Raw genomic sequence first — 13,771 nt, 5'->3', positions numbered from 1 at the left:
AAAGGCCTAAACATAAGACTTAAAACTATAAAGGTCTTAGAAGAAAGAATAAAAGAAAAGTTTTGTGATTTGGGTTTAGCAATGATTTCTTGGATCAAAGACACCAAAAGCACAGGCAATAAAAGAATAACAGATTTCATCAAAATAAAAATATTTTGTGCATAAAAGGACACTATCCTAGATTGAAAAGGCAACTCATGGATTGCAAGAAAATATTTGCAGATCATACATACTGATACAAGATTAATATCGAGACTATATAAAGAACTGCCAAAACTTGACAACAAAAGATACAAACAAGATGATTCAAAAATGGGCAAAAGATTTGAATAGGTGTTTCTTCAAAGAACATACATAAATGCACAAGATGCTCCACGTCACTAATCATTAGGGAAATGTAATTCAAAACCACAATAAGATACCATTTCACATCCATTATAATGTATATTATCCAAAAAAAAAAGCCACAAGTGTTAATGAGGATGTGGAGAAATTGGAACACTTGTGCATTGCTGCTGGGAAATATCTGTTCATGCCTTTAGCCCATTTTCTTTTTTTTTTTTTAGTGATCTAGAAGTTTATGCATTTTATTGACTACTTTAAAGAAACAAATCTATATTGTATCATTTTTTCAATTCCATTTTTTAAAATTCCTTGAGTACTTAGAACGCATTAACTGGATCAGGAAAGCATAGCTATTCAAGTAACTAAAGAATTATGCAAATCTCTAAAACATATTAATGGGACCGATTATTTCAAAATACAACACACTGACAAGTAGTTTATTTTTAACTCAGCTTTGGTTTGTTGTTAATGCCATTGCTTGGGAAAAAGCAAACAAAAGGAGGAGGAGCAGAAACAAGAATAGAAACAAAAAACAGAAGCAGCGGCATAAGCAAATAAAGAGGAACAAGATGATGATGATGAGAAAAAGTAAAAAACAGACTGGAAGAAAGGAAAAAGAACAGGTGAGGGAATCGGAAGGCCTGTTAATGATACCTTGATCCCCCTCCTTGATTCAACAAATTTGAAAAAGTTTAAGACTTTTTCACAACAACAACAAAAACAAGCAAAAAGATACACCAATTTTAGTCATCCCTTAATTTTGTTAAAGAGTGAAATAAGGCTCCGCTCAAGCCTGGCTCAGGTGTCAGCAGGAGGAAGAGACTTCAGATTCTGCAGGAAAACGGGAAGGACTTCTCCTTACCCTGGCTGTGCCTCCACTGCTGCCACTGAGGCCCACGATACAGCACCCACAGCTTCCTATCCATGCCAGGCCAGGTCAGGCAGGCCACCACGGCTCTCCCACTCCCACTTCCCTGACCGCAGACTTGCTGCTGCTGCCACCACTAGCGCCAATGCCAATACAACCACTGCTGCTGTCGCCCTCAATGCACTGGCCCACCCTACAAGGTTTCTACCCCCTGGCCACTGCCGCACCCCTGCCCCCACCCTGGCCACAACTAGCCGCCCTGCTACTGCTCCAGTGCGCTGCAGTCTCCGTCACGGCCACCCACTGCAGCAGGCGGTGGCAGCGAGGTGAGCCACAGTGTGGCATGCCCCAGCCTCCAGAGTGCAGCAGGGACTCCTCCTCCTGGCACAGAGCAGCTCGGCGTGCAAAGCCAGAAAATCCTAGAACAGGATGGAGCGAGTGATAGCAAAGCCTCACCTTGTCAGGCTGGCCACTGGGAGGGAGGGGCTGGTTTCACGGAAGGCACTCACACCCTCCAAAGTACAGCCTCTCCTCTGGCCCAAGGGGCCAGGAACTGGGGCCCCGGATGGGGACTGGAGACTCCATAGTGGCTGCCTACACAGTTCACAGGAATTGCTGGGCACCGGGGCTGCGGTCCTCAGGACCAGGAACAGCAGAAACAGACCCAGCCACCTCCCCCCACACCCAAGTGCCGGTTTCCATTCCTGATGCCTCCACCCACAGGGCCCTGTCTGCCCATGGTGCCCGCTACTCCGTGCCTGGGGGTCCCAGGTTGTCTCTGTGACACAGAATGAGAGCCTGCTGATCCAGAAACCACAGCAGGTGTGGAGGTCCTGCAGTGCTCTGGATTCCCATGGAAATGCTGTGCACTGGCCACACTACAGCACAACCAGGAGTCTCAAGTCCGGCTCCTTCCCTGGAGACCACCACTGTGGAAGCCATCTCTGCCATCTGCAGTGCAGCCTGATATCCCCCTAACCCCCGCCGGCAGTGTATCCCCCAATAGTGCCCCACACACCACCCCACACTCACCAGCAGTGTATCCCCCATAGCACCCCTAATCCCTCTCCACCTCACACACTGCAGCACCCAGTAGTGCCAACCCACCGCCGGCTGCGGGAAGCGATGCCCAGCATAGCACCCCAACCTGCCCCCCACTGCAGGCAGTGCAGCCCTGGATAGCACCCCAACCCACTCCCCACTGCATGCAGTGATGCCCCAAATAGTGCCCCCAACCCGCTCCCCACTGCCAGGCAGTGCAGCCGCAGATAAGCACTTACCCTGCCTTCACCTTTCTACCACTCCCAGCTGGTGCAATGCAGTCTCCATCGCCACCACCAACCTCAGCAAGGCGAGCCATGGTGTCGCAGGCTCCAGCCTCCTGCCTGTGGCAGGGGAGCTCCCTTTTCTCCTCCTGTAGAAGGGCATGGAGCTGCTCTGGCTGCCTTGCCCAGGTCTTAGCACTTTGGCAACACTTCCGTCTCTGTCCTGGCCACCCATGTTCTGATTGGATGAGAGAAAACCTCTAAGCCTATTCTGATTGGACTTTATTATCATGTTCTGATTGGTTATCCTAAGATCTCTCATCCAATCAGAACAGGTAGTCCAGGAACCTCGGTATATAAAGCATGCTAAGGCGGAGATAGGCCATTCCAGGCACTTCCGAGTTTATTGGTTCTGCTGGTCCATATCCGGCTTGGAAGCACGACCAGCGGCATGCTGGAGGCTGGAGCTTGTGGCTTCGGCTCCGCAGCTCTCCTCGCTGTGGTAGGTAGAGGCTGGAGCTTGTGGCGAACTGGAGCACAGTTCACCTCACTGTGGTTGGTGGCGAAGATGGAAACTGCAGGGCTGCCTGAGCGGTAGGAGGGCTGCCTGCAGCGGAAGAGATGTTGAATGTTATCAAATGCTTTTTCAGCTTCAGTGGAAGTAATCGTATGGTTTTGTCCTTTATTCAGTTGATGTGATGTGTCACACTGATTGTGTGTTGAACCGTTCTTGCATCCCAGGGATAAATCCCACTTGATCATGATGAATTATCTTTTCAATGTATTGTTTAATTTGTTTTGCTGGTATTTGGTTGAGGATTTTTGCATCAATATTAATTAGAGATACTGGTCTACTTTTTTGATGTCTTTGTCTGATTTTGGTATCAGGGTAATAATGACCTAATAGAATAAGTTTGGAAGTATTCCCTTATCTGTTTTTCAAAATAGGTTGAGTAGGATTGGTACTACTTCTTTAAATGTTTGGTAGAATTCAGCAGTGAAGCCATCAGTTCCTGGGCTTTTTTTTTTACTGGGAGACTTTACGATGGCTTCAATCTTATTGCTACTCATCTGTTCTGGTCTTGGATGTTTTCATGGTTTAATCTTAATAGGTTGTATATGTCTAAGAATTTGTCAGTTTCTCTAGGTTTTCCAATTTATTGGCATGTAGTAGTAAGTTATGATCCTTTGAATTTCTGCAGTATCCGTTGTAATGCCTCCTTTTTATCTCTGATTTTATTTATTTGAATTTTCTCTTTCTTTTTAGCTAGCCTGGCTAAAGGTGTTTTGATTTTGTTTAACTTTGTAGAAAATCAACTTTTTGTTTTGTTGATCTTGTGTATTTTTTATTTCAATTTTATTTCTGTTATGATCTTTATTTCTTTTCTCATAATTTTGGATGTAGTTTGTTCTTACTTTTCTAGTTTTTAAGTTGTTTATTTGAATATTTTCTTCTTTTTTGAGGGTAGGCACTTATAGCTATAAATTTCCACCTTTGCAGTGTTTTCTGTGTATCGTAAGTTTTGGTATATTGTGTTTCCATTACCATTTGTTTCAAGAAATTTTTCAATTTTCATCTTAATATCTTCATTGACTCACTGGTCATTCAGGAACATACTGTTTAATTTCCATGTGCTTGTATGGTCTCCAAAATTTCTCTTCTTGTTGGTATCTAGTTTTATTCCTTTCTAGTCAGAGAAGATGCTTGGTATTATTTTAATTTTTTAATGTTTTAAGACTTTTGTGACCTAACATATGGTATGTGCTTGAGAATGAGCCATGTGCAGAATAATGTGTATTCTGCAGCTCTTGGATGAAGTATTCTGTAAATATCTATTAGGTCCATTTGGTCTATAATGCAGATTAAATGAAGTGCTTCTTAATTTTCTGTTTGGAAGATCTGTTCAATGCTGAAAGTGGGGTGTCTCCAGCTTTAATAGTACTTTTTATAGTCTTTTATATAGCTTTTTTATAGTCTGCAGCTATAAATGTATTGAGTTCTAGCTCTCCGACTGTAATAATATTTCCTTTATTTATCTGGGTGCTTCGGTATTGAGTGCTTAAATATTTACAATTGTTAGTTCCTCTTGCTAAATTGACCCCTTTATCATTGAATCGTGGCCTTCTTTGTCTCTTCTTATTGTTGTTGTTTTAAAGTCTATTTTGTCTGATATAAGTACAGCTATTTCTGTTCTTTTTTTGGTTTCTATTGGCAGGGAATATCTTTTCCATCCCCTTATTTTCAGCCTATGTGTGCCTTTATAGGTGAAGTGTGTTTCTTGTAGGCAACAGATAAATGGGTCTTTTTTTTTTTTAATCCATTCTGCCATGTATGTCTTTTGACTGGAGAGTTCAGTCCATTTACAGTCATTGTTATTTCTCGTAAGTAAAGGGTTACTCTTGCTATCTTGTTATTTTCAGTTGTTTTGTGGTCTTCTCTTCCTTATTTTTCCTGTCTTTTTTGTTTGTTTGTTTTTATTCCTCTTTTTAGTGAAACTGATTTTCTCTGATATGGTTTTTTTTTTTTTTTGCTTCTTTCTTTTTGTGTATCCTTTTTATGTGTTTTTTTATTTGAGGTTATCATGAGGCTTGTGATACTATTTTATAACTTGATTTTAAACTGATAGCAACTTAACACTGCTTGCATAAACTGACAAGCAAATAGAAGACTAATTAAGGCTCTACACTTTAACTTTGTCCCCCTGTGTTTTAACTACTTTTGCTGTATCGCATAGGTTTTGGAATGTTGTGTTTCCATTTTCATATGGAAACATTTTTAGTTTTAAATTTCTTTTTACATTTTCTCAAGAAAGTTTTAAATTTCTTTTTAAATTTCTTCATTGACCCATTGGTTATTCAGGAACATGTTTAATGTTCACATATTTGTACAGTTTCCAAATTCTTCCTGTTACTGATTTCTAGTTTTATTCCATTGTGGTTAGAAAAGATAATTGGTACAATTTTTGACTTTTAAAATTCGTATGGACTTCATTGCTCCCTTTAGGTCTATTAATAATTGCTTTATATATTTAGGTGCTCCAATGTTGGATGAATATATATAACTGTTACATCTTCCTGCTGTATTGATTATTTGATATGGCCTTTTATATAATGGTCTTCTTTTTCTCTTTTTACAGTTTTTGGCTTAAAGTCTAAGTATTTTGTATTAGTATAGCTACTCTTGCCCTTTTTTGTTTTTGTTTGCATAGAATACCTTTTTCCACCACTTTTCTTTGAGTCTGTGTGTTCTTGCAGTTGAAGGGAGTCTCTTGTAGGCAGCATATGGTTAGATCTTGTTTTTTTTTTTCTAAATTTATTCAGCCACTATGTCTGCAGAATACATTTTGAATTAATGAATAGAAAAAACAAGGCAGATTAGTATGGCTGTATAAAAAATTTAAAACTTGTAATTAAAAACAACACAATATAACAGGATGAAAAGGAAAGCACTAGAATGGAGAAATACTTGAGATAGTTAAAAGTTTAATATTATAGTATGTGAGGACATATTTCTAAGGTTATGTCAAGGGAACTTGGTATGTCAATGATGGTTCACACCATTGGAAACAAAGTAGCAAAATTATTGAATTATTTAATTTATTGATCATTTTAAAATATAATCTTAATGCTGTAAATAAATGTCTAGTAACTGAACAAAACATGATTTTAAAATCCTGGTAATGTTGGTGAGAAATAAATATATTGCTTTAATGTTATGTATTTAGTATTTGGTCACTTGTAACAGGAGCTATTAAAATGACTACTTTTTTATTCAGTGATTTTACCCTTAGACATTTACCTTAAAGAATTGAAACAAATAAGAACCTCTGCTAGGCATGGTAGTTCATGCCTGTAATCCCAGCACATTGGGAGACTCAGGCAGATGCACAGCTTGAGTTCAGCAGTTTGAGACCAACCTGGGCAACATGGTGAAACACCGTCTCCACCAAAATATACAAAATTTAGTCAGGCAGAGTGGCGCATGCCTGTGGTCCCAGCTACTTGGGAGGGTGAGGTAGGCTGAGATCACGCGACTTTCACTGAGCCACTTTTAGTGAGCCAAGATTGTGCCACTTCACTCCAACCTGAGTGACAAAGTGAGACCTCATCTTAAAACAAAAACAAAGCAAAACAAAACAAAAAAGGAATAACTTCATGTGTAGATCTTTTAAAACAACATAATTGGCCAGGCATGGTGGCTCTCGGCTGTAATCCCCATACTCTGGAAGGCTGAGGTGGGTGAATCACCTCAGGTCAGGAGCTTGAGAAGCCTGGCTAACATAGTGAAACCCCATTTTACTAAAAATACAAAAAATTAGCTGGGCACGGTGGCATGCATCTGAAATCCCAGGTACTTGGGAGGCTGAGGCAGGAGAATCGCTTGAACCCAGGAGGCAGAGGTTGCAGTGAGCCAAGATCAGGCCACACCGCACTCCAGCCTGGGTGGCAAAGTGAGACTCCATCTCAAAAAAAAAACCGATGATCATAAGACACAAACACAGTTAAATTGGGTAAGCAAGAAAAACTGACTGATTTCAAGAAACATACAATCCTACCAAGACTGAATCATGCAGAAATAGGAATTCTGAACAGACCAATAATAAGCAAGGAAATTGGATCAATAATCAAAATCTCCCAGCAAACAAAAGCCTAGGACCAGAAGGTTTCACTGGTCAATTTTACCAAACATTTAACCAATACCAATTCTTTTCAGATCTCCCAAAAATTTAAGAGGGAACGATTCCAAACTTATGAGGCCAGCATTACCCTGATACAAAGCCAGAAAAGGACACAAGAAAAGACAATTACAGATCAATATTCTTGATGAGCATAGATGCAAAAATTCCTTGACAAAATACTAACTTGCAAACTGAATTCAATAGCATGTTAAAAGAATCATCCCCCATGATTAAGTGGGATTTAATTGTAGGATGCAAGGGTGGTTAAACATATGCAAATCAATAAATGTGATACACCACATTCACTGAATGAAGTTTAAAAAAATCACATCATCTCAATAGATGCAGAACGAGCATCTGACAAAATCAACATTTCATGTTAAAAACTTTCAACAAATTAGGCAGAGAAGGCATGTAATAAATATAGTAAATACTAGCAACATAATAAAGGCCATACATGACAAGCCTACAGCAAACATCATATTCAGTGGTGAAAAGCTGAAATATTTTCCTTTAAGATCACAAGGAAGACAAGAATGCCCACTCTTAATACTCCTATTCAACTTAGTACTAGAATCCTAAATAGAGCAATTAGAAAATAAGTCACCCAAATTGGAAAGGAAGAAATTAAAAAATGTTTTTGTTTGCAGATGATCTTATATGTAGTAAACTCTAAAGATACCACACACACACACAAAAAAAATTCTACTTTTTTTGGGTAAAGTTGCAATCTTTTTTTTTTCTTTTTGAGACGGAGTCTTTGTTCTGTTGCCCAGGCTGGAGTGCAGTGGTGCAATCTCAGCTCACTGCAAGCTCCACCTCCCAGGTTCACACCATTCTCCTGCCTCAGCCTCCCGAGTAGCTGGGACTACAGGCTCCCACTACCACGCCTGGCTAATTTTTGTATTTTTAAAAATTGGTAAAGTTGCAGAACATAAACCCAACATACAAAAATCAGTTGTGTTTCTATATACTAATAATGAATTACCTGAAAAAGAATTTAAGGGGAAAAATATCCCATTTGAAACAGCATCAAAAAGAATAAAATACTTAGGAATAAATTTTACCAAGGAAGTGAAATATCTGTAATCTGGCAACTATAAAACACTGATAAAAATAAATTGAAAAAGACACAAGAAACAGATACCGCATGTCTGGATTGGAAGGACTATCATGGCTAATATGTCCATACTACCAAAAGTAACCAACAGATTCAATGCAATCCCTATAAAACTTGAATTTTCACTTGCAAAGAGAATGAAATTGGACCCTTACCTTACTCTATAGACAAAAATCTATTCAAAATGGATTAAAGACTTCAATGTAAGATACGAAACCATAAAAATTGTAAAAGAAAACAGAAAGGAGAAGCTCCTTGACACTGGTCTTGGCAATGATTTTTGCCTGTGACACCAAAAACATAGGTAACAAAAATAAAAATAAGTGGGACCACATCAAACTGAAACATTTTTGCACAGCAAAGGAAGCAATCCATAAAATGAAATGGCAACCTACAGAGCAGGAGGAAGTATCTGCAAACCATATGATAGGAGGCTAATATCCAAAATGTATAATGAACTCATACAACTCAATAGCAAAGAGACAACTAACCTGATTTTAAAATGGAAAAGGACCTGAATAGGCATTTTTCTAAGGAAGACATACAAATGGCCAACAGGTATATGAGAAACTACCCAACATCACTAATCATCAGGAAAATGAAAATCAAAACCAGGCCTGGCACAGTGGCTCATGCCTGTAATATTAGCACTTTGGGAGGCCAAGGCGGGGCAGATCACTTGAGGTCAGGAATTTAAGACCAGCCCAGTCAACATGGGGAAACCCGTCTCTACTAAAAACGGCAAAAATTAGCCGGGCATGGTGGCATGTGCCTGTAATACCAGCTACTGGGGAGGCTGAGGCACAAGAATCGCTTGAACCTGGGAGGCCAAGGTTGCAGTGAGCCAAGATTGTGCCACTGCACTCCAGCCTGGATGACAAAGGAGCGGAGGAGAAGGAAGGGGGGAGGAGGGGGAGGGGAAAAGAGAGGGGCAGGGGAGATCAAAGCCATAAAGAGATATCACCTCACACCTGTTAGAATGACTATTATCCAAAAGACACAACTTAACAAGTGCTGATGAAGATGTGGAGAAAAGGGGAACCTTTATACTCTGTTGGTGGGAATGTAAATTGCTACAGCCATTATGGAAGACACATGGAGGTTCCTCAAAAACCTGAAAGTAGAATTACCCTATGATTCAGTAATTCCTTCTTCTGGGTATACATTCAAAGGAAATAAAACCGGCATCTCAAAGACATATCTGCACTTCCATGTTCAATTCAGTATTCACAACAGCTGAGATATGGAAAAAAAATCTAAATTTCCATTCACAAACAGATAAAGAAAATGTGACGTCTGTGTGTGTATACAATTGGGTATTATTCACCCTTAAAAGAAGAAAATCTTGCCATCTGTGACAACGTGGAGGACATTATGGTAAGTGAAATATGCCAGATGCAGCGAGATTCTGTCCAATGCCTGGAGGACATTATGGTAAGTGAAATATGCCAGATGCAGGAAGACAAATACTACATGATCTCACTTATATATAGAATCTATAAAAGTCAAACCCGAAAAAGAACAATGGTCACCAGGTGCTTGGGTGTGGGAAGAAAAAGGGCAATGTTGGCAAAGGGTGCAAACTTTGAGTTCTAAGTTGAAGTTCTAGACATCTAATGTACAACGTCATGCATATTGTTAATATAGGTACTTGAAGTTTGTTGCGCTGGGTCTAACTTTAAAAATGGCCATCTAACACTGCCACCTAGTGGTAACTGCAGTTTAAAACACAATGACAAAACAATCACTCCACTTCCAAGACAAGCAAAAGTGGCTTTATAAAAATGACATTGTTGGCCCGGTGCGGTGGCTTACACCTATAATCTCAGCACTTTGGGAGGCCAAGGCGGGTGGATCACCTCATGTCAGGAGTTCAAGACCAGTCTGGCCAACATGGTGAAACTGTCTCTACTAAAAATACAAACATTAGGCAGACGTGGTTCACGCCTGCAGTCCCAGCTACTTGGAAGGCTGAGAGGCAGAGTTTGCAGTGAGCCAAGATCACACCACTGCACTCCAGCCTGGGCAACAGAGAGAGTCGGTCTCAAAAAAAAAGAAAAAAAAGTTAAAAACAGCTAACAATGCCCATGAAAAACAATTTAAAATATATACCCCATTAACAAAACCACAAGAAATAAAAGACCTCTTCTAATACACCTTATTGAAATATTTGACAGTCCATTTATCTTTACATGTTCTGCATTCTTGAGTATTCTAAATGATTCAGTTTAATCAAGCTAATCTCAGATGGAACTGAAAAAAAAAATTCATGCTGAAATATAAAGGGAATAATAACCTCCACATTACTATTCCCATTCATGGGTTTTTTCCTAACTTTTCAGGTTATGTTCCTTTTTATAAATTTTAGAAAATGCAAGTCTTTTTATTTTTCTTATCTCAAATGAATCTCTACCCATTAGCATTTCACCTTCTTGACCCTCAATCCCACTGATTCCTCTCTTTTCTCCACGTTCTTTTCTGTACCTTGGTGCCTGTATGTTGTTTTTTCAATAATAAGGGCCTTTCCCACTTCAGAGAGGAGTGCTGCCTCAAATGCAAGCTGGCCTAGCCTCCCTACACACCTGGGACTGTCCAGAGGGACAATCCCAGAATACAATAGGGAGATCAAGGATAAAAGAGGTTCCGTAGCTCATTCAATAAAGACAAGCCAAACTTCCTGATAGCAACCTAGATGGAGGCCGGGCGCGGTGGCTCACGCCTGTAATCCCAACACTTTGGGATGCCCAGGCAGGCGGATCGCCTTAGGTCAGGAGTTCGAGACCAGCCTGACCAACATGGCAAAACCTGTCTCTACTAAAATACCAAAAAAAAAAAAAAAAAATTAGCCAGGGATGGTGCACGTCTAGTAATCCCAGCTACTTGGGAGGGTGAAGCACAAGAATCACTTGAACCTGGGAGGTGAAGGTTGTAGTGACTGAAGATGCAAGATGGTGCCACTGCACCCCGGCCTGGGTGAGAGAGCGAGATTCTGTCTCAAAACAAACAAAACAAGCCTAGATGGAGGAAACAGCCACTGCCTTCAGACTCTATCACCTAGCAGTGGAATCGCATGGATGCCTTGGTGAAACACTGAATACAGTAATGACATGAACATACACATGTTAACAGAACAGGGGAGAAAAGACCTAGCAACATCTTGCCTCTTCAACATAAAAGAGCAGCTCCTTTGGATGTATAATGCTCAGGAAACACAAAAATTCTATGATGAAGGTTTTTAAACATTCCAATTCAGTTTTGCAAAGGATGTAGTTGAATAAAGAGTATACTTTGTTCATGCCTGCTCAGTCTTCATTGCTAGATGTGTGTGCAGTGTGGTTGTCATTTCTACATTTAGACAAAGGTGTATTAGTCCATTCTCATGCTTCTATAAAGAACTGCCCGATACGGGGTAATTTACAAAGTTTATTTCACATCACAGTTCCACAGGGCTGGGGAGGCCTCAGGAAACTTAAAATCATGATGGAGGGAAAGCAAACAAGTCCTTCACATGCTGACAGGAAGAAGAAGTGCCAAGCAAAAGGGGGGAAAGCCCCTTATAAAACCATCAGATCTTGTGAGAACTTACTGTCACGAGAAGAGCAGCATGGGTATAACCGTGCCCATGATTCATTTACCTCCCACCAGGTCCCTCCCATGACACAGGATTATGGGAACCCCAATTCAAGATGAGATTTGGGTGGGTACACAGCCAAACTGTATTGTTCTGCCCCTGGCCCCTCCCAAATCTCATGTCCTCACATTTCAAAATACAATCATGCCCTTCCAACAGTCCCCTTAAGCCTTAACTAACTCCAACATTAACTCAGAAGTCTGAGTCCAAAGTCTCATCTGACACAAGGCAGCAAGACCCTTCTACCTATGAGCCTGTAAAATCAAAGGCAAGTTAGTTACTTCCTATATACAATGTGGGTAGAGGCACTGGGTAAATACACCTGTTGCAAATGGGCAAAACTGGCCAAAACAAATGGGCTACAGGACTGATGCAAGTCCAAAATCGAGCAAGGCAGCCAAATCTTAAAGCTCCAAATGATCTCCTTTGACTCCATGTCTCACCTCCAGGGCATTCTGATGCAAGAGGTGGGCTCCCACAGCTTTGGGCAGCTCCGCCCCTGTGGCTTTGCAGGGGTTGTCTGCAGCTTCTCCAGGCACACAGTGCAAGCCGTAGATGGATCTACCATTCTGAGGTCTGGAGGACGGTGGCCCTCTTCTCCTTGTTCCACTAGGCAGTGCCCCAGTGGGGACTCTGGGGGCTGTGACCACACATTTCCCTCTCGCACTGCCCAAGCAGAGATTCTCCATGAGAGCACCACCCCTGTATAAAACGTATGCCTGGACATCCGTGTATTTCCATACATCCTCTGAAATCTAGGTGGAGGTTCCCAAACTTCAATTCTTGACTTCTGTGTACCCGCAAGCCCAACACCACGTGTAAGCCAGCAAGGCCTGGGGCTTGCACCCTGTGAAGCAACGGCCTCAACTGTACATTGGCCCCTTTTAGCCACAGATGGGACACAGGGCACCAAGTCCCCAGACTGCACAAAGCAGCAAGGTCCTAGGCCTGGCTGAGGAAACACTTTTTTCCTCCTAGGCCCCTGGGCCTATGATAGGAGGGGCTGCCATGAAGGCTTCTGACATGCCTGGAGACATTTTCCCCATTGCCTTGGTGATTATCATTTGGCTCCTCCTTACTTATGCAAATTTCTGCAACCAGCTGGATTTTCCCCTTAGAAAATTGGTTTTTTCTTTTCTATTGCACTGTCACGCTTCAAATTTTCTGAACTTTTATGCTCTGCTTCTCTTTTAAACGTGCCAATTTCAAACCATATTTTTGTGAATACATAAAACTGAATGCTTTTAACAGCACCTAAATCACCTCTTGAACCCTTTGCTGCTTGGAGATTTCTTATACCATACACCCTAAATCATCTCTCTGAAATTCAACGTTCCACAGATCTCCAGAGCCACGGCAAAATGCTGCCAGTCTCTTTGCTAAAACATAGGAAGAGTCACATTCGGTTCCCAACACATTGCTCCTCTCCATCTGAGACCACCTCAGCCTGGATTTCGTTGTCCGTATCTCTATCAGCATGTTGGTCAAAGCCATTCAACACGTCTGTAAGAAGTTCCAAACCTTCCCACATCTTCCTTTCTTCTTCTGAGCCCTCCAAACTGTTCCAATCTCTGCCTGTTACTCAGTTCCAAAGTCACTTCCACATCTTCGGGTATCTTGACAGCAGTCCCCCACTATCTGGTACCTCGTTTGACGGAAAATGGAGCCAGTTGATGGCTGCACAGAAGCACGCACGCACACACACGTAGCAGGTATGTTGATGGTACCAATGATTCAGTCCCTCAATTCTTCTGTCGTCCTCTGCTCGGCATACCCATTTCTTTGTCAGCTGGCTGTTCTACCAACAGAGGACACTAGAGGGAGACTGCAAACTGAAGAGGAGGCGGCACTGAATGCTTCCCG

General features: G+C 41.3%; 1 pseudogene; it reads right to left on the bottom strand.

Annotated features, from left to right (window-relative positions):
* The window catches only part of LOC105501538, a 14,990-nt pseudogene extending 13,192 nt beyond the window's left edge, over positions 1-1,798 (bottom strand).
* Between the last annotated feature and the right edge of the window lie 11,973 nt (positions 1,799-13,771).

The sequence above is a fragment of the Colobus angolensis genome, unplaced genomic scaffold (assembly GCF_000951035.1).
Source record: "Colobus angolensis palliatus isolate OR3802 unplaced genomic scaffold, Cang.pa_1.0 Scaffold72, whole genome shotgun sequence".
Taxonomy (NCBI): domain Eukaryota; kingdom Metazoa; phylum Chordata; class Mammalia; order Primates; family Cercopithecidae; genus Colobus; species Colobus angolensis.
This window is presented reverse-complemented; position numbering and strand designations above follow the sequence as displayed.